Source organism: Prionailurus viverrinus, chromosome X (genome assembly GCF_022837055.1).
Source record: "Prionailurus viverrinus isolate Anna chromosome X, UM_Priviv_1.0, whole genome shotgun sequence".
In the NCBI taxonomy this organism is placed as follows: Eukaryota; Metazoa; Chordata; class Mammalia; order Carnivora; family Felidae; genus Prionailurus; species Prionailurus viverrinus.
This window is the reverse complement of record NC_062579.1, coordinates 44,539,717-44,559,567: the sequence shown is the minus strand read 5'-3', so window position 1 is coordinate 44,559,567 and position 19,851 is coordinate 44,539,717.

The window sequence follows — 19,851 nt, the reverse complement described above, 5'->3', positions numbered from 1 at the left end:
AAATCAATTATTGTGTCCTGGGATATAAGGTTGTGCTAACTGGCTTAGACCAGATCTGGGTCCATTCTTGGATGAAAAGCTTGGGTCAGCACCACCCAACTACATGGCAGCTACATATTGTGTGAGTGGTAAAATGAATGCTGGATAGACCACCAAGCATGTCACTACATTAGAATAAACGATTTAGCTATAGTAAACACTGTAAACCAGATCAAAAGAATAAGTGCCCAGTAATGATGGAGTAATAATTATACCAGTTGACCCATAAAGGTAAAGCTACTCCAATGCAGTCCAAAAGTTTGAGCCTCCTAGAAGCCATGGCAAAAAATGACAACACAGTGATGATCTCTGAAAGTGATCTTCATGTAACTGTTTCTTCATGATAGCGAATGACTACTACTATCATTGCAGTTACAATCCACACTATCCTGCATGTAAGTTGGGTAGAATCTACAATTTGGCAATCTACAATTTGCTGCTATTAACAGGATAAAATGGAGTCCAAGATCACGTGTGTGACCTACTTTAGAGGACAAAGTAAGTCAACGGCAGAGCCAGGACTGGAATCCCCAATGTGTCTTAGCTATAAGCAATAGAAATAAACTCTGGCTGATTAAAACATAAAGAAATTTTTTAAACAGTTATTAGATAGTTCACAGAATCTGTGAGGGCAGGAAAACCAGATGCAAAGACAACATGATGCCCAGAATCCCACCTTAGAATTTTTCCAGAGGAGATACTGCTCGTGATGCCATTGGAAACTGATGTCATCATTTGCAGTTCCCACCTCACCAACTCTCCCACTGCCTCTGGAAATCAGATGTAGCTGCTGCAGCGCATTCAGCTATCAACAAAATGGATTTCATGTAGTCCCTGATTCCTTAAACTTAACTCGTGATTCCAAGTCTAGGATAAGTTCCTCTAATTACTGTACTCTAGACATGTGCCCAAGCCTTATTTGCAAAGGAGGCTGGGCAAGTGAGGAAGTGTTTTTTTTAGCTTCTGTTGTGGCAGGTGGGCCCTGCCTCATAAGGCAGGGGATTACCAAACACATAAAAGGAATCAGTAACCAAAAACAGTGGTAAATATTCATTATAACTTGCTTATGATCACCATACCCAGGCTCCTACAATGGAGCCGCTTATTCTGCAACCAGTTGTTCAATAAGCATTTCCCAAGTATGGCAAGCTAGAAACACTCAAAAAAAATGTAGGTGGTGAGAGAGAGATGTCCCCTCTGTTCTCCTTCCAGGCTAGATGGAGTATTCCACCCACACAGGAGCTCTTTGGTAAATAGCACCAAATACTCGAATAAGGTTTAAAACTGGGAAGGCTTCCAGAGTAAGTAAAACTTGTTCTGGATCTTCGAAGATGGATAGAGGAAAAGAGTATTGCATCTAGTCTCCGCTCTTAATTCCCTTATTTATCTGGTCCCTACTTGGCTGGTGGCTGTCTGAGTACCTATTCACATACCTAGAGGATGGTTGAACATCGCTGTTGCCTGTGGATTCCCAGAGCTAGAACTAAAAGGTACTCTGGGGGCAGCAGTAAACACATACATGGTACAAATGGCTGGATGGTACGGACCAAATGAGGTCCAGCAATAGTCTCCATTGTCACCCAGTAGGGTGCGTGATCACACACACTATTTCCTTTTCCCCTTTCATGTCACCTCAAGTTGGTGAGTTTTCCTCTCCAAGTCTCAGTAAAATGGAGAGAAACAATCATATTTTCCTGGGCTTTGAGGTTGAAAGAAAACCATAAGAGACTCTCAAATATAAAGAACAAACTGAGGGTTGCTGGAGGGGTGTTGGGTGGGGGAAGGGGCTAAATGGGTGATGGGGATTAAGAAGGCACTTGTAGGGATGAGTACTGAGTGTTATATGTAAGTGATGAATCTCTAAATTCTACTCCTGAAACCATTATCTCACTATACGTTAAGTAACTTGGATTTATAAATAAATAAATAAATAAATAAATAAAGTACATATGTATATATTTCCACATATATGTACACACATTTATGATATCCACCTCAAGTCCTAAAACATAAATGGTGCTTGACGTTATTATCATTCCTCATGGAAAGTCAGAGGTAAAAGGAACTTTAAAAATTACCCACTTTATGGGGCATCTGGGTGGCTCAGTCCATTAAGTGACTGACTCTTGATTTCAGCTCAGGTCATGATCTCATGGTTCATGAGTTTGAGCCCCGCATCAGGCTCTGTGCTGAAAGCACTGAGACTGCTTGGGATTCTCTCCCTCCCTCTTTCTGTTCCTCCCCCATTCTTGCATCTATCTCTCAAAAATAAATAAATAAACATCTTTTAAAAAGTACCCACTGCCACACTAATTTCTCAGATAGAGTAGCTAGGACCCAAAGGGAGTAAAAACATTGCCTGGGATCACACAGCGAGTTAGTGGTAGAGAAAGAACTGCCACCTGTTTTTCCCAACTCCTTCTCCAAGGCTTTTTTTTTTTTTTTTACCTTTTCTAGCTGAGTCATGTTACATACAATCCACACTTCGGGGTAAAGTCAATGGGTCACCCCTTAAATGGGTGTTGGCCTGTCTCCAACAGTAGAGGATTTATTTATCTAACATTTATAGATAACCTATCTGTGCCAGGTTATTGGTAGACAAGCTTAGGAACTAGAAAGGACTCAGACCTGGTCCCTGCCCTTGATATATTACAAGACCTGAGAGAAGATGATTATAAACACAGAAAACTGCAAACAAGCAAGCAAAAACTAGAGATTTGTGTATGTGCGTAAGATAGTGAAGGGACTAAGGGTGATGGGGGGGGATATTAGCCTTCCCCCTTGTAAACTCCATCAACCAGGCCACATATATATCAAATAAATTAAATGGCAGTGATGTTCATTCTATGGATAACTGTAGTTTCTCAATCTTTTGTAAAGTGTGACTAAAATAATCCTGAGAGATTTCCAGCTATGGCTGAATGAGGAGATCAGCAAATGTTCCCCTCAAAAAGTTACCATGAAGCAGACAACATTGATATAAAGAAATATAACTGTATCAGAGCCCAAAGGAATACAACATAAGAAGCATTTACACTTTTGTGGTGTGTTTCTATTTTTTCCAGGTTTATTAAGAAATAACTGGCAAATACCACTGTATAAGTTGAAGGCATACAGCATGATTATTTGATTTATATGTATTATGAAATGATTATTACAATAAGTTCAGCTAGTATCCATCTTCTCATATAGAAACAATAAAAAGAAAAGAAGAAAAGAAGAAAGGAAAAAAATTGTCCTTGTGGTAAGAAGTCTTAAGATTTACTTTCTTGGATTAAGGACCTAAATGTGAGACTTGAAACCATAAAAATCTTGAAAGAGAACAGAAGCAGTTAATTTCTCCAACTTCAGTCATAGCAACATCTTTTTAGATTTGTCTCCTGAGGCACGGGAAACAAAAGCAAAAACAAACTATTGGGACTACACCAAAAACAAAGCTGTTGCACAGCAAAGGAAACAATCAACAAAACTAAAAGACAACCTACTGAATAAGAGAAGATATTTGCAAATGACATACCAATAAAGAGTTAATATCCAAAATATATAAAGACTTTATACAACTCAACAACAAAACAAATAATCCAATAAAAATATACAAAAATAAAAATAAATAATAGATTTAAAAATGGGCAGAGTACATGAATAGACATTTCTCCGAAGAAGATATACAAGTGGCCAATAGACACATGAAAAGATCACACATCATCAGGTAAAAGAAAATCAAAACTACAATGAGATATCACTTCACACCTGTAAGAATGGCTAATATCAAAAACACAGGAAACAACAAGTGTTGGTGAGGATGCAGAGAATAGGAACTCTTGTGCACTGTTGGTGGGAATGCAAACTGGTACAGCCACTGTGGAAAACAGTATGGAGGGTTCTCAAAAAATTAAAAATAGAAGTATCATATGATCCAGTAAATGCACTACTGGATATTTACACAAACAATACAAAAATGCTAATTCAAAAAGATATAAGCACCCCTATGTTTACTGAAGCATTATTTACAATAGCCAAATCATGGAATCAGCCTGTGTCCATCGATAGAAGAATGGATAAAGAAATGATAGATAGATAGATAGATAGATAGATAGATAGATAGATAGAATATTCCATATATATATATCAAATATAATGGATATATATGTATATATATATATATGAATATTATTCAGCCCTAAAAAGAATGAAATCTTGCCATTTGCAACTATGTAGATGGAGCTAGAGAGTATAATGTTAAGTGAAATAAGTCAGTCAGAGAAAGCCAAATACCATATGATTTTAGTCATCGGTGGAATTTAAGAAAGAAAACAAATGAGCAAAGTAAAAAAGAGAGAGAGAGAAGACAAAAAAACAGGCTCTTAACTGTAGAGAACAAACTGGTTGTTGTGAGAGGGGAGTTTGGTGGAGGGATGGGTGAAATAGATGATGGGGATTAAAGAGCACATTTATCACAATGAGCACTGAGTAATGTATGGAATTGTTGAATCACTACATGGTACACATGAAACTAATATAACACTATATGTTAACTACACTGGAATTTAAATATTTTTTAAAAGTTTTCCTCTCTTAACTTTCCTGTATATCACACAGCAGTTTTAGCTACTGCCATTATGTTGTATATTATATCCTAGTACTTATTTATCATAACTGGAAGTTTGTACCTTTCAGCCACCTTCCTCCAATTCCCCTTCACTGAACACTTATAACCACAAATCTGATGTCTTTTTCTGTGAGGTTTTCTTCTTTTTAGAGCCCACATAAAAGTGACATCATACAGTCAGTATCTGTATTTCTGCATGAATTATTTCACTTTGTATAATGCTTTCAAGGTACATCCATGCTGTCTGAATAATATTCACATATATAATATATAATGTGGTATATCTAGGCTATATATAAATACTGTATATATAAATAATATATATGTATATATAATATATAAAAATACTATATATGTAGTATATATGTATATAAATATAATGTGGTATATACAAATATATATAATATGGTGTGTGTATACATATAATACATATATATACCACGAAATAGAGATAGAGATAGAGATAGAGACAGAGATAGAGATAGAGATAGGGATAGATATATAGGTATAGATATAGATAGATAGATATCTCACAATTCCTTTATTCATTCATAATGGACATTTTCCATGTCTTCGCTATTATAAATAATGTTTATATGAACATGGGGGTACAGATATTTTCTCCAGTTATTTTTTTTTACCGTGGATATATTTTCAGAAATGAATATCCATAAAATTTCTGGATCATATGGTAGTTCTATTTCTAATTTTTGAAAATCCTCCATAATCTCCATAGTGACTACACCAATTTACAAACCTGCCAACAGTGATTCCCTTTTTTCCACATCCATGCCAGGATGTGCTATCTCTTGTCTTTTTGATGAACGCCCTTCTAACAGGCATGAGGTGATATCTTATCGTGGTTTCAATTTGCCTTTCCCTAATGACTAGTGATGTTAAGAATCTTTTCATGTACCTGTTGGCCTTTCGTATATCTTCTTTGGAGAAATATCTATTCAGATACTTAGCTCACTTTTTAATTGGGTTATTTGATTTTTTGCTATTGAGTTGTATGAGTTATTCATATGTTTTGGATATTAACCCATTATCAGATATATGGTTTGCAAATGTTTTCCCATTTAGTAGGTTGTCTTTTCACTTGGTGGAAGGCTTCTTTCACTGTGCAGAAGATTTTTATCTTGATGTAGCCTGACTTGTTTATTTTTTTGTTTTGTTGCTTCTGCTCCAGGTATCATATCCAAAAAAGTCATTACCAAGACCCATGTCAAGGAGATTTGTTGCTGTTTTCTTTTAGAGTTACATGGTTTCAGGTCTTACATTCAAGACTTTAATATATTTTGAGTTAATTTTTGTAGGTGGTGTAAAATAGGGGGCATTCTTTTGCATGTGAATTCGTTTACATGTGAATATCCAATTATCTCAGCACCATTTAGAGACTGTCTTTACTCCATTGAGTATTCTTGGCTCCCTTGTCAAATATTAGTTGACCATATATGCTTGGGTTTATTTCTGGCCATTTGATTCTGCTCCATTGGTCTATTTCTCTGTTTTCATGACAGTACCATACTGTTTTGATGATGACAGCTTCAGAGTATAACTTGAAATCAGAGAGTATATCCGTCTGTTTTCTCCTCTAGTATTTTTATGGTTTCCTGTCTCCCATTTACTCATTTCATCCATTTTTATTTTATTTTTGAGTATGGTGTAAGAAAGTAATCCAGTTTCCTTCTTTTCATGTTGCTGTCCAGTTTTCCCAACACGATTTGTTGAAGAGACTGTCTTTTTTCCATTGGATATTCTTTCTTGCTTTGTAAGAATGAAACCATATACTTGTGAGTTCCTTTCTGGGTTTTCTACTCTTTCCATTGATCTATGTGTCTATCTTTGTGTCAGTGCCATACAGTCTTGATCACCACAGCTTTGTAATATAGCTTCAACTCCAGGATTGTGATGCTTCCAGATTTGCTTTTCTTTTTCAAGGTTGCTATGGCTATTTAGGGTCTTTTTTTGGTTCCATATAAATTTTAAGATCCTTTGTTCTAATGCTATGAAAAATGCTGTTGGTATTTTGATAAGAGTTGCATTAAATGTGTTTTTTAATGTTTGTTTATTTTTGAGAGAGTGGAAATTGGGGAGGGAGAAGGGGGGACAGAGGATTCAAAGCGGGCTCTGCACTGACAGGTTGACAGCAGCGAGCCCAATGTGGGGCTTGAACTCACGAGTTCATGACCAGAGCTGAAGTCAGATGTTAAACCGACTGAGCCACCCTGGTGCCCCTCATTAATTTTTTTTTTACCTTTGTTAGTGTAGACATTTTAATAATATTTGTTCTTCACCCATGAGCATAGAACGTCTTTCCATTTCATTATGTAATTTTCAATTTGTTTACCAATGTTTCATAGCTTTGAGAGCAAAGATCTTTCACTCTTTGGTTAGGTTTATTTCTGGGTATCTTATTGATTTTGGTGCAATTGTAAATGAGATTGATTCTTTAATTTCTCCTTGTGCTCTTTCATTCTTAGTATATGGAAATGCAACAGATTTCTGTACATTGATTTTGTATCCTGCAACTTAACTGAATTTGTTTACCAGTTCTAACAATTTGTTGGTGGAATCTTTTGGGTTTTCAATATACAGTATGATGTTATCAGCAAATAGTGAAATTTTGACTTCTCCCTTGCTGATTTGAATGCGTATTACTTCTTTTAGTTGTCTGATTGCTGTAGCTAGAATTTCCAGTACTATATTAAGTAACAGTGATGAAAGCGGACATCCCTGTCTTGTTCCTGACCATAGAGGAAAAGCTCTCAGTTTTTGCTCCTTGAGGATGATATTAGCTTTGAGTTTTTCATATTTGGCTCGTATTATGTTGAGGTATATTCCCTCTAACCTATTTTTTTGAGAGTTTTTATAAAGAATGGATGTCCTACTTTGTCAAATGTTTTTTCTGCGTATATTGAAATAATCATATGGCTCTTATCCTTTATTTCATTAATGTGATATTGTATATCACGTTGATCAATTTGAAAATATTGAACAACACTTGCAGCTCAGGAATAAATCCCACTTTATCAAAGTGAATGATTCTTTTAATGTACTGTTGAATTAGGTTTACTAGTATTTTATTGAGTATTTTTTCATCTATGTAGTTATTGACTTCCCTAAGTATATTCTCATGGGCATAAATACATCCTTCTCTCTTTTGTTCAGCTTCATTATTTTCCATTATTTTGTCTTCTAGGTCACTGATTTGGTCTTCTGCTTCTTTCAGCCTGTTTTTTATTGCATTAAGCCTCTTTCCAATCTTCTTTATTGTAGTCTTCATCCTGATTGATTCTTTTTTTTAACCCTTTTATCTCTATGGTAAGGGTCTCACTGATGTCTTCTACTCTTTTCTCAAGCCCACCAGGTATCCTTATGATTGTTGCTTTAAATTCTCCATCAGGCATGTTACTTATATCTGTTTCACTTAGATCTCTGGCCATTGCCTTATCTTGTTCTTTCATTTGCGATTAATTCCTCCATCTTAGCATTTTGTCTAAGTCTCTGTCTTCCCTGTATTAGAAAAGCCAATTTTGTCTCCTATTCCTGAAAGTAATAGCCTTATGAAGGAGAGGTCAAGTAGTGCCCAGGGACTGGCACTTCAGGAAATGTCTCTGGTGTGTGCTGTGCATGCTCTGCTGTTTATTTTAGCTGCTCTTTTCTTTAGGCAAGTCATATGCAGAGGATCTGTTTACCTGCTCTGGGCAATGTTTGGTCCCGGGCCTGAGTGTGTTAAGTATCAACTAGCTGTACCCTGATATTCTTGTAAAATGAGACATGATACCACTTCCACCAAAACTGAGGCCCTGCAGAAGTATGGTCAGGTAACATGTTGAGAGCAGGGGTGTGTTGGTACTCTAGGGGTGGGGCCTACTGCACTGGTGCTGAAGCAAATGTGACTTAGAAGGACATTCCCACCAGCGTTCCATGGAGTGGGGCTTGGTGTATTCAAGTTAGTCAGCCACTCTCAACACTGAGCTGCTTCCTGCAGGTGTCTCTGTGTTTATGCTGATGGTTGGATGAGGGAAATGGCATCAGCTAATTCCTTTGTTCCTGGAGAGGTATCTTTGTGATCACTGCCTATTAGGGAGGTGCTCCCCGAAGAGCAAATAATCCACCTGTGTGCCCCAGGAGGTCTGCATATTCCTGTTTCTACATTGTCTTCCCCCAGAATTTTTGCCTGCCTTCTCTGCAGGAACAGTGCAGTGCTCTCCAGGCTCTAGTCCAGCTAAGCCCACCTTTAAAACTCTCAGCTTTAAGTTCCACTGGTTGCAAGAACCCACTCTCATTTTCCATTAAATTCAACCACTCTCATTTTCCAAGCCAATGGCTTTGGGAAAATATTCCCCTTGTGCATTCCCCTGTGTGCACCTCTCTTGCCCTTCACAGTGACCATGACTCCCTCCCCTTCATAGCAACTGCAATCCATTTCTTCCCTAAACCAGGTCCTCACTTTCTACATTCTTCAATGTGGCCTTTTCTCTCCCTTTAGTTTTGGAGTTTGCCCTGTCAGTCTTCAGGTTATGTCTGGCGTATTTAGGAAAATTTGATAGTTACTTAGTTGTGTCCCTGGGATGAGGCGAGCCTATGGCCCTCATATTCCACCACCATCTTCCTAGTCTGCATCTCAAATATTTTGAAATATTATGTTTTTATTTTCATTTGTCTCTATGTATTTTATTATTTTTTCTTTGCTTTCTTTGTGACCCATTGAATGTTTAGTACCATGTCATTTAGCTCCCAGTTGCTTGTGGATTCTCCCAATTTTTTTTAGTAATTTCTATTTCTATACTGTTGTGGTCAGAAAAGATGCTTTTTAAAAACGTTTCTATTTTAATTCCAGTTAGTTAACATATGGTGTTATATTAGTTGAAAGTATACAATATAGTAATTCAGCAGTTTCATACATCACTCCTTAATCCCCATTCCCTATTTAACCCAACCCCCACTCCCTCCCCTCTGGTAATCATCAGTGTAGTCTCTATAATTAAGAATCTGTTTCTTGGTTTGACTTTCTCTCTCTTATTATTGTCCATTTGCTCGTTTGTCTTGTTTATTAAATTCCACATATGAGTGAGATAATATGGTATTTGTCTTTCTCTAACTGACCTATTTCATTTAACATTACAGTCTCTAGCTCCATCTATGTTCTTGCAAATGGCAAGATTTTGTTCTTTTTAACTGCTGAATAATATTCCATTTACCCATTCATCAATCACTGGACACTTGGGCTGCTTCCATATCTTAGCTATTATGAATAATGCTGCTATAAATTTAGGGTATCATGTATCCCTTTGAACTAGTATTCTTATATTCTTTGGGTAAATACCCAGTAGTATGATTGTGGGATCATAAGGTAGTTCTGCTTTTTTTTTTTTTCTTCAGGGACCTCCATGCTGTCTTCCACGGTGGCTGCACCAGTTTGAATTCCCACCAACAGTTCAAGAGTGTTCCCCTTTCTCCACATCCTCGCCAACCTGTTGTTTCTTGTGTTTTTTATTTTAGCTATTCTGACAGGTATGAGGTGACATCTCATTGTAGTTTTGATTTGCTTTTCCCTGATAAGTTATGATTAAGTTCCATGTGTCTGTTGGCCATCTCTATGTCATCTTTGGAAAAATGTCTGTTCATGTCTTCTGACCATTTTTAACTGGATTTTGTTTTTTGGATGTTGAGTTTTATATGTTATTTATGTATTTTTATATTTACCCTTTATTGGACATGATATTTGCAAATATCTTCTTATTCTATGGGTTGCCTTTTAGTTTTGTTGATTGTTTCCTTTGCTGTGTAAAAGCTTTTTATTTTGATAAATCCCAATACTTATTTTTACTTTTGTTTCCCTTGCCTCAGGAGACAAATCTATTGAGAAGTAGCTATGGCCAATGTCAAAGAAGTTACTGCCTGTGTTCTCTTCTAGCAAATTTATGGCTTCAGATCTCACATCTACATCTATATTCAATTTTGAATTTGTTTTTGTGTAAGGTGTAAGAAAGTGATCCAGTTTTTTTTGTTTTTTGTTTTTTGTTTTTTTTTTGCACGTAGGTGACCAGTTTTCCCAACACCATTTGTTGAAGATACTGTCTTTTTTTCCATTGGACATTCTTTTATGCTTTGTTGAAGAGTAATTGACCATGTAATTGTGGGTTTATTTCTCAATTTTATATTCTGTTTCATTGATCTATGTGTATGTTTTTGTGCCAGTACTATACTTTTTGATTACAACAGCCTTGTAATATAACTTAAAGTCCAAAATTAATTTCTTCAGATTTGCTTTTCTTTTTAAAGTTTGCTTTGGCTATTTGTGGTCAGAAAAGATGCTTGATATGATCTCAATCTTCTTAAATTTATTGAGACTTGTTTTCTGGCCTAAAATGTGATCTATCCTATGGAATGTTTCATGTTCACTTGAAAACATAGTGTATGCTTCTCTTTTTGTATGTAATGTTCTGTACATATCTGTTAAGTCCATCTGATCTAATGAGTCATTCACATACAAATCATTTTCTACCTAGATAACCTATCCGTTGATGTAAGTGGAGTAACTGTATTTTTTGTGATACAAGTATTTCTGTCTTGACTTTATTTTTGTTTCCATTTATTTTTTATAATCCCTTGTATTTATTTATTTATTTATTTATTTACATACAAGCTAATTAGCATATAGTGCTATAATGATTTCATTATAGGAGAATGCTGGGCTCACCTCATCCTGCTGATCACTTAGATTCCACCCACATCTGCCTAAATAACCCAGAAAAGTGCTAGAAGACTAGCAGAACAGACTCACTGGAGTCAAATGTAGACAAGAGGCCCACGGAAGAGGGTAGGAAGGGTGGAGAGGCAGTGTGTGCTACAGAGACTCATGAGAGGGAGCCAAGGCAGTAGAGGGGCAGTTCTCCTGGCAAGTCAGAGCCCCTGAGTCTGGCTTGCAAAAGCAGAGGTGCCAGACTCCGTGAGTCTTGACAGCCAGCGGGACTTAATATCTGGAATGTTATAAGTCAACAGCTCTGCTCTCAGAGAGCAGAGAGGGTGAGATGACACCGGGAGGAAGAGTTGTTGAGCCCCGGAAGACAGAGCTCAGCTCAGCAGGGAACAAAGGCACTGGCAAGAGCCATCTATCTCTCCCATCCCCCAGCCAAAATCCCAAAGGGAACCAGTTCCCATCACCAAACTTGCTTCCACCACAAAAATGCCCAACACTGTGCTTCTGTGGATCCATCCCTCCGATGGAATGGCCTCCCTCCCAGGGCTGGAGGGCCCCACCCACAGGGGACCACCCATGGCAAAGCAAGCTAAGCCTGCCCCGCCTGCCCCTGTGCACCTTGTGGATCCACCCTGGCTAATACACCAGATCCGATCAAAGCAGCACCACAAGCCTGGCAGTGTGCAAGTAGCTAAGACAGGGGCCACACCACTCCACAGTGAGTCCTGCCCCTGGGAGAGGGGAAGATAAGGTACACACCAGTCTGACTGTGGCTCCAGCGGTGAGCTGGGGGCAGACATCAGGATTGACTGCGGACCTGCACACCAACACAAGCTACTCCAGACAGCACAAGGAAAGTGCCCTGCAGTTTGGAGCCACCACAGGACTACCCAAAATGACGAAACGGAAGAATTCTCCTCAAAAGAAACTCCAGGAAGTAGTGACAGCTAACGAATTGATCAAAAACGATTTAAGCAATATAATGGAACAAGAATTTAGAATAATAGTCAAAAAATTAATTGCTGGGCTTGATAAAACCATAGATAACAGCAGAGAATCTATTGCTACAGAGATCAAGGGACTGAGACATAATCATGAGGAGCTAAAAAATGCTATAAATGAGGTGTAAAATAAAAGGGAGGTGGCCATAGCACAGATTGAAAAGGCAGAGGAGAGAATAGGTGAATTATAAGATAAAATTATGGAAAAAGAGAAAGCTGAGAAAAAGAGAGATAAAAAATCCAGGAGAATTAGGGGAGAATTAAAGAACTACGTGATGCAATCAAACAGAACAATATCCGTATCATAGGAATTCCAGAAGAAGAAGAAGAGAGAGAAAGGGGCTGAAGGTGTACTTGAACAAATCATAGCTGAGAACTTCCCTGATCTGGGGAAGGAAAAAGGCATTGAAATCCAAGAAGGACAGAGAACTCACTTCAGACATAACTTGAATTGACCTTCTGCACGACATATCATAATGAAACTGGCAAAAGACAAGGATAAAGAGAAAATTCTGAAAGCAGCTAAACAGGCACTAACTTACAATGGTGGACACATAAGAGTAGTGGCAAACCTATGTACTGAAACTTGGCAGGCCAAAAAGGAATGGCAGGAAATCTACAATGTGATGAACAGAAAAAATATGCAGCTGAGAATCCTTTATCCAGCAAGTCTGTCATTTACAATAGAAGGAGAGATAAAGGTTTTCCCAAAACAAACAAAAACTGAAGGAATTCATCACCACTGAACCAGTCCTACAAGAGATACTAATGGGGATTCTGTGAGTGAAATGTTGCAAGGACCAGAAAGTACCAGAGATATCACTACAAGCATGAAACCTACAGACATCATAGTGATTCTAAACCCATATCTTTCAATAATAACACTGAACGTAAATGGACTAAATGAGCCAAACAAAAGACATAGGGTGTCAGAATGGATAAAAAAACAAGATACATCTATTTGCTGTCTACAAGAGACCCATTTTAGATGTGAGGACATCTTCAGATTGAACGTGAGGGGATGGAGAACTAACAATTATGCTACTAGAAGTCAAAAGAAAGCTGGAGTAGCCATACTTATATCAAACAAACTAGACTTTAAATTAAAGGCTGTAACAAGAGATGAAGAAGGACATTACATAATACTCACAGGGTCTATCCATCAGGAAGAGCTAACAATTATAAATGTCTATGTGCCAAATATGGGAGCCCCCAAATATATAAAACAATTACTCACAAACATAAGCAACCTTATTAATAAGAAAGTGGTATTTACAGGGGACTTTAATACTCCACTTACAACAATGGATAGATCATCTAGACACAGAATCAATAAAGAAACAAGGGCCTGAATAATACATTGCATCAGATGGACTAGACAGATCTATTTAGAACTCTGCATCCCAAAGCAACAGAATATACTTTCTTCTCGAGTGCATATGGAACCTACTCCAAGATAGATCGCATACTGAGTCACAAAACTCCCCTTCACAAGTATAAAAGAAATGAAGTCATACCATGCACACTTTCAGTCCACAATGCTATGAAACTTGAAATCAACCACAGGAAAATGTCTGGAAAACCTCCAAAAGCATGGAGGTTAAAGAACACGCTACTAAAGAATGAATGGGTCAACCAGGCAATTCGAGAAGAAATTTAAAAATATATGGAAAAAAATAAAAATGAAAATACAACATTCCAAAGCTTTGGGATGCAGCAAAGGCAGTCCTGAGAGGAAAATACATTGCAATCCAAGCCTATCTCAAGAAATAAGAAAAATCCCAAATACAGGAGGTAACAGCACACCTAAAGGAAATAGAAGCAAAACTGCAAAGGCAGCCTAAACCCAGCAGAAGAAGAGAAATAATAAAGATCAGAGCAGAAATAAACAATATAGAATCTAAAAAAACTGTAGAGCAGATCAATGAAACCAAGAGTAGGTTTTTTGAAAAAATAAACAAAATTGATAAACTTCTAGCCAGGCTTCTCAAAAAGAAAAGGGAGATGACCCAAATAGATAAAATCATGAATGAAAACGAATTATTACAACCAATCCCTCAGACATACAATCAATTAGGGAATACAATGAAAAATTATATGCCAACAAACTGGACAACCCTAAAGCAATGGACAAATTCCTAAACACCCACACACTTCCAAAACTCAGACAGGAAGAAATAGAAAACTTTAACAGACCCATAACTAGCGAAGATTTTGAAACAGTTATCAAAAATATCTCAATAAATGATACTCCAGCATCAGATGGCTTCCCAGGGGAATTCTACCAGACATTTAGGAGAGATAATACCTATCCTTCTCAAGCTATTTCAAAAAATAGAAAGGGAAGGAAAACTTCCAGACTCATTCTATGAGGTCAGCATTACTTTGATTCCCAAACCAGACACAGACCCAGCAAAAAAAAAAAAAAAAAAAAAAGAGAGAGAGAGAGAGAGAGAGAGAGAGAACTACAGGCCAATATCCCTGATGAATATGGATGCAAAAATTCTCAATAAGATACTAGCAAATCAAATTCAACAGCTTATAAAAAGAATTATTCACCATGACCAAGTGGGATTCATTCCTGGGATGCAGGGCTGGTTCAACATTCGCAAATCAATCAATGTGATACATCACATGAATAAAAGAAAAGATAAGAACCATATGATCTTATCAATCGATGCAGAAAAAGAATTTGACAAAATTCAGCGCTCTTTCTTAATAAAAACCGTCGAGAAAGTCGGGATAGAAGGAACATACTTAAACATCAGAAAAGCCATTTATGAAAAGCCCACTGCTAATATTACCCTCAATGGGGAAAAACTGAGGGGTTTCCCCCTGAGATCAGGAACACGACAGGGATGTCCACTCTCACGGCTGTTGTTTTACATATTGTTGGAAGTGCTAGCATCAGCAATCAGACAACAAAAGGAAATCAAGGGCATCAAAATTGGCAAAGATGAAGTCAACCTTTCATTTTTTGCAGATGACATGATACTATACATGGAAAACCTGACAGACCCCACCAAAAGTGTACTAGAACTCATACAGGAATTCAGCAAGGTTGCAAAATACAAAATTCATGTACAGAAATCAGCTGCATTCTTACATACTAACAATGAAGCAACAGAAAGACAAATAAAGAAACTGATCCCATTCACAATTGCACCAAGAAGCATAAAATACCTAGGAATAAATCTAACCAAAGATAAAAGATCTGTATGCTGAAAACTATAGAAAATTTATGAAGGAAATTGAAGAAGGTACAAAGAAATGGAAAGACATTCCCTGCTCATGGATTGGAAGAATAAATATTGTCAAAATGTCAATACTACCCAAAGCTATCTACACATTAAATGCAATCCCAATCAAAATTGCACCAGCATTTTTCTCGAAGCTAGAATAAGCAATCCTAAAATTCATATGGAACTACAAAAGGCCCCGAATAGCCAAAGTAATTTTGAAGAGGAAACACCAAAGCGGGAGGCATCACAATCCCAGACTTTAGCCTCTACTACAAAGCTGTCATCATCAAGACAGCATGGTATTGGCACAAAAACAGACACATAGACCAATGGAATAGAATAGAAACCCCAGAACTAGACCCACAGAAGTATGGTCAACTAATCTTTGGCAAAGCAGGAAAGAACATCTGATGGAAAAAAGACAGTGTCTTTAACAAATGGTACTGGGAGAATTGGACAGCAACATGCAGAAGGATTAAACTAGACCACTTTCTTACACCATTCACAAAAATAAACTCAAAATGGATAAAGGACCTGAATGTGATACAGGAAACCATCAAAACCCTAGAGGAGAAAGCAGGAAAAAACCTCTCTGACCTCAGCCGCAGCAATTTCTTACTTGACACATCCCCAAAGTCAAGGGAATTAAAAGCAAAAATGAACTATTGGAATGGCATGGAGGTAAAAAGCTTCTGCACTGCAAAGTAAACAATCAACAAAACTAAAAGGCAATGAACGGAATGGGAAAAGATATTTGCAAATGACATATTGGACAAAAGGCTAGTATCCAAAATCTATAAAGAAATCACCAAACTCCACACCCAAAAAACAAATAATCCAGTGAAGAAATGGGCAGAAGACATGAATAGACACTTCTCTAAAGAAAACATCCATATGGCCAACAGGCCCATGAAAAGATTATCAACGTCGCTCCTCACCAAGCAAAATACAAATCAAAACCACACTGAGATACCGCTTCACGCCAGTCAGAGTGATTAAAATGAACAAATCAGGAGACTATAGATGCTGGAGAGGATGTGGAGAAATGGGGACTCAATGGTGCTTTATATAGCGTATATCATTTAATCCTCAAAAATCACAATGAGGTAGATATTGCTTTTATACTGTTTCAAAGGTTTGCCCTTAACATTGAGGCTGCCTTTCTACCCTAGGTGAGGTAATATTTTTGTTTGTTTGTTTTTTCATCGCAGTAAAATAGAAATTACAAGACACCAGGAAACCAAGACTGAGTAGTGGATTTCACTCTATTTTTGTTCTCTAATTTTTACAATTGTAGGTATTACTTCTATTCAAGCCCTTTGCCTTCATGTACTCAGCCTCAGGCACTATACTTGGTTTTGTAGGTTATTCTGGATTGAGGATAGAGAGCACAGTTTCATATTCACCACCAGCTGACCTAAGAGGGAAATGTCCAGGGTGGCCACATAGGGTTGTGAAATGGGTTCCAGGACAAAGTTGGCAAGCCAAAAGGCCAAGTGGGTGCTGAAATCCCAAAAATGTTCTGCTTGTCAAGCCCCACCCATGAAGGGCTATAGCCACACAGATGTTGGGTTCCTTTCCTTATTCAACTGCCTGAAAGTATTGTCTTCTTTTCTAGTACACAAGGGCATCCTATAGGCTGCTTGGATGTCCTGTGAATGTTCTGTATCTCTTGATTCACTCTATCACAATAATGTAATGTGTACTGATTCCCAATATTAAAATCAACCTATATATAAAGCCCGTTAGACCTGGTTATTCTTATGAAACAGAATAGAAATGTTACCAATGTAGGGGCACCTGAGTGCCTCAGTCGGTTAAGTGTCCAACTTTGGCTCAGGTCATGATCTCACAGCTTGTGAATTCGAGCCCCGCAGCAGGCTCTGTGCTGACAGTTCAGAGGCTGGAGCCTTCTTAGGATTCCCTCTCCTTCTCTCTCTGCCCCTCCCACACTTGCACACAGTCATGCGCTCTCTCTCTCTCTCTCTCTCAAATATAAATAAATGGTAAAAAATTTAAAAAGAAATGTTATGAATGTAGAAAATGTAACAGCAAAAGAATGACTGTCAGAAGGTGAGAGGTGGAACGAAATATCTTCATCTTATCTGGAAGAAGTTGAGATACTGATTTCAGGGAATGAAATAAACATAATTGAATTAGGCTTTTAACTCAAAAGTCAGGAAACAGAACAAAAATATGTAAATAAATGAGGAAGTAGAAGAAACTGGTAAAAAAAATAACAACATAAATTAATTGAAAAATCAAAAGCCGTGGTATAGAATTCATACTTACAAAGGTAACCAGAAGAAAAACAAAAAAAGAATAGTATATCTATGTTACAGTTCTTCCTCTGTGCAGCCTAGGCCTCAGGGCACATCTCTTCACTGGTTATTTTGAGACCCTCCTCCCCTTCACTAAGATTCTCCAGCATCTTTCCCTGGGACAGCTGAAACTGCAGGCAGGACCCCCTCCCTGTTTTTCTTTAATTCTCTATCATTATCTTTATTCTCTGTATCTTATTTCTTGTGTTACCTCTTTATTATCTGTGCCATTACTCTCTGTACTTTTATCTTCTCTTAAATGTTTTTATTACTCTCTATATCTCTGTTGATCTTTTCATTTCACTCTGTGTCTTTTTGTAACTCTGGCTCTACTTTCTCGGCTCCTTACCTACAGGTTCAAAACCTGCACATGTCTACCCTTGTTTTTTTTGTTTTATTTTTTATATGAAATTTATTGACAAATTGGTTTCCATACAACACCCAGTGCTCATCCCAAAAGGTGCCCTCCTCAATACCCATCACCCACCCTTTCCTCCCTCCCACCCCCCATCAAACCTCAGTTTGTTCTCAGTTTTTAACACTCTCTTATGCTTTGGCTCTCTCACACTCTAACCTCTTTTTTTTTTCCTTCCCCTCCCCCATGGGTTCCTGTTAAGTTTCTCAGGATCCACATAAGAGTGAAACCATATGGTATCTGTCTTTCTCTGTATGGCTTATTTCAATTAGCATCACACTCTCCAGTTCCATCCACGTTGCTACAAAAGGCCATATTTCATTTTTTCTCATTGCCACGTAGAATTCCATTGTGTATATAAACCACAATTTCTTTATCCATTCATCAGTTGATGGACATTTCAGCTCTTTGCATAATTTGGCTATTGTTGAGAGTGCTGCTATGAACATTGGGGTACAAGTGGCCCTATGCATCAGTACTCCTGTACCCCTTGGATAAATTCCTAGCAGTGCTATTGCTGGGTCATAGGGTAGGTCTATTTTTAATTTTCTGAGGAACCTCCACACTGCTTTCCAGAGCGGCTGCACCAATTTGCATTCCCACCAACAGTGCAAGAGGGTTCCCGTTTCCCCACATCCTCTCCAGCATCTATAGTCTCCTGATTTGTTCATTTTGGCCACTCTGACTGGCGTGAGGTGATACCTGAGTGTGGTTTTGATTTGTATTTCCCTGATAAGGAGCGACGCTGAACATCTTTTCATGTGCCTGTTGGCCATCCGGATGTCTTCTTTAGAGAAGTGTCTATTCATGTTTTCTGCCCATTTCTTCACTGGGTTATTTGTTTTTCGGGTGTGGAGTTTGGTGAGCTCTTTATAGATTTTGGATACTAGCCCTTTGTCCGATATGTCATTTGCAAATATCTTTTCCCATTCCGTTGGTTGCCTTTTAGTTTTGTTGGTTGTTTCCTTTGCTGTGCAGAAGCTTTTTATCTTCATAAGGTCACAGTAATTCACTTTTGCTTTTAATTCCCTTGCCTTTGGGGATGTGTCGAGTAAGAGATTGCTATGGCTGAGGTCAGAGAGGTCTTTTCCTGCTTTCTCCTCTAAGGTTTTGATGGTTTCCTGTCTCACATTTAGGTCCTTTATCCATTTTGAGTTTATTTTTGTGAATGGTGTGAGAAAGTGGTCTAGTTTCAACCTTCTGCATGTTGCTGTCCAGTTCTCCCAGCACCATTTGTTAAAGAGGCTTTTTTCCATTGGATGTTCTTTCCTGCTTTGTCAAAGATGAGTTGGCCATACATTTGTGGGTCTAGTTCTGGAGTTTCTATTCTATTCCATTAGTCTATGTGTCTGTTTTTGTGCCAATGCCATGCTGTCTTGATGATTACAGCTTTGTAGTAGAGGCTAAAGTCTGGGATTGTGCTGCCTCCTGCTTTGGTCTTCTTCTTCAAAATTACTTTGGCTATTCGGGGCCTTTTGTGGTTCCATAAGAATTTTAGGATTGCTTATTCTAGTT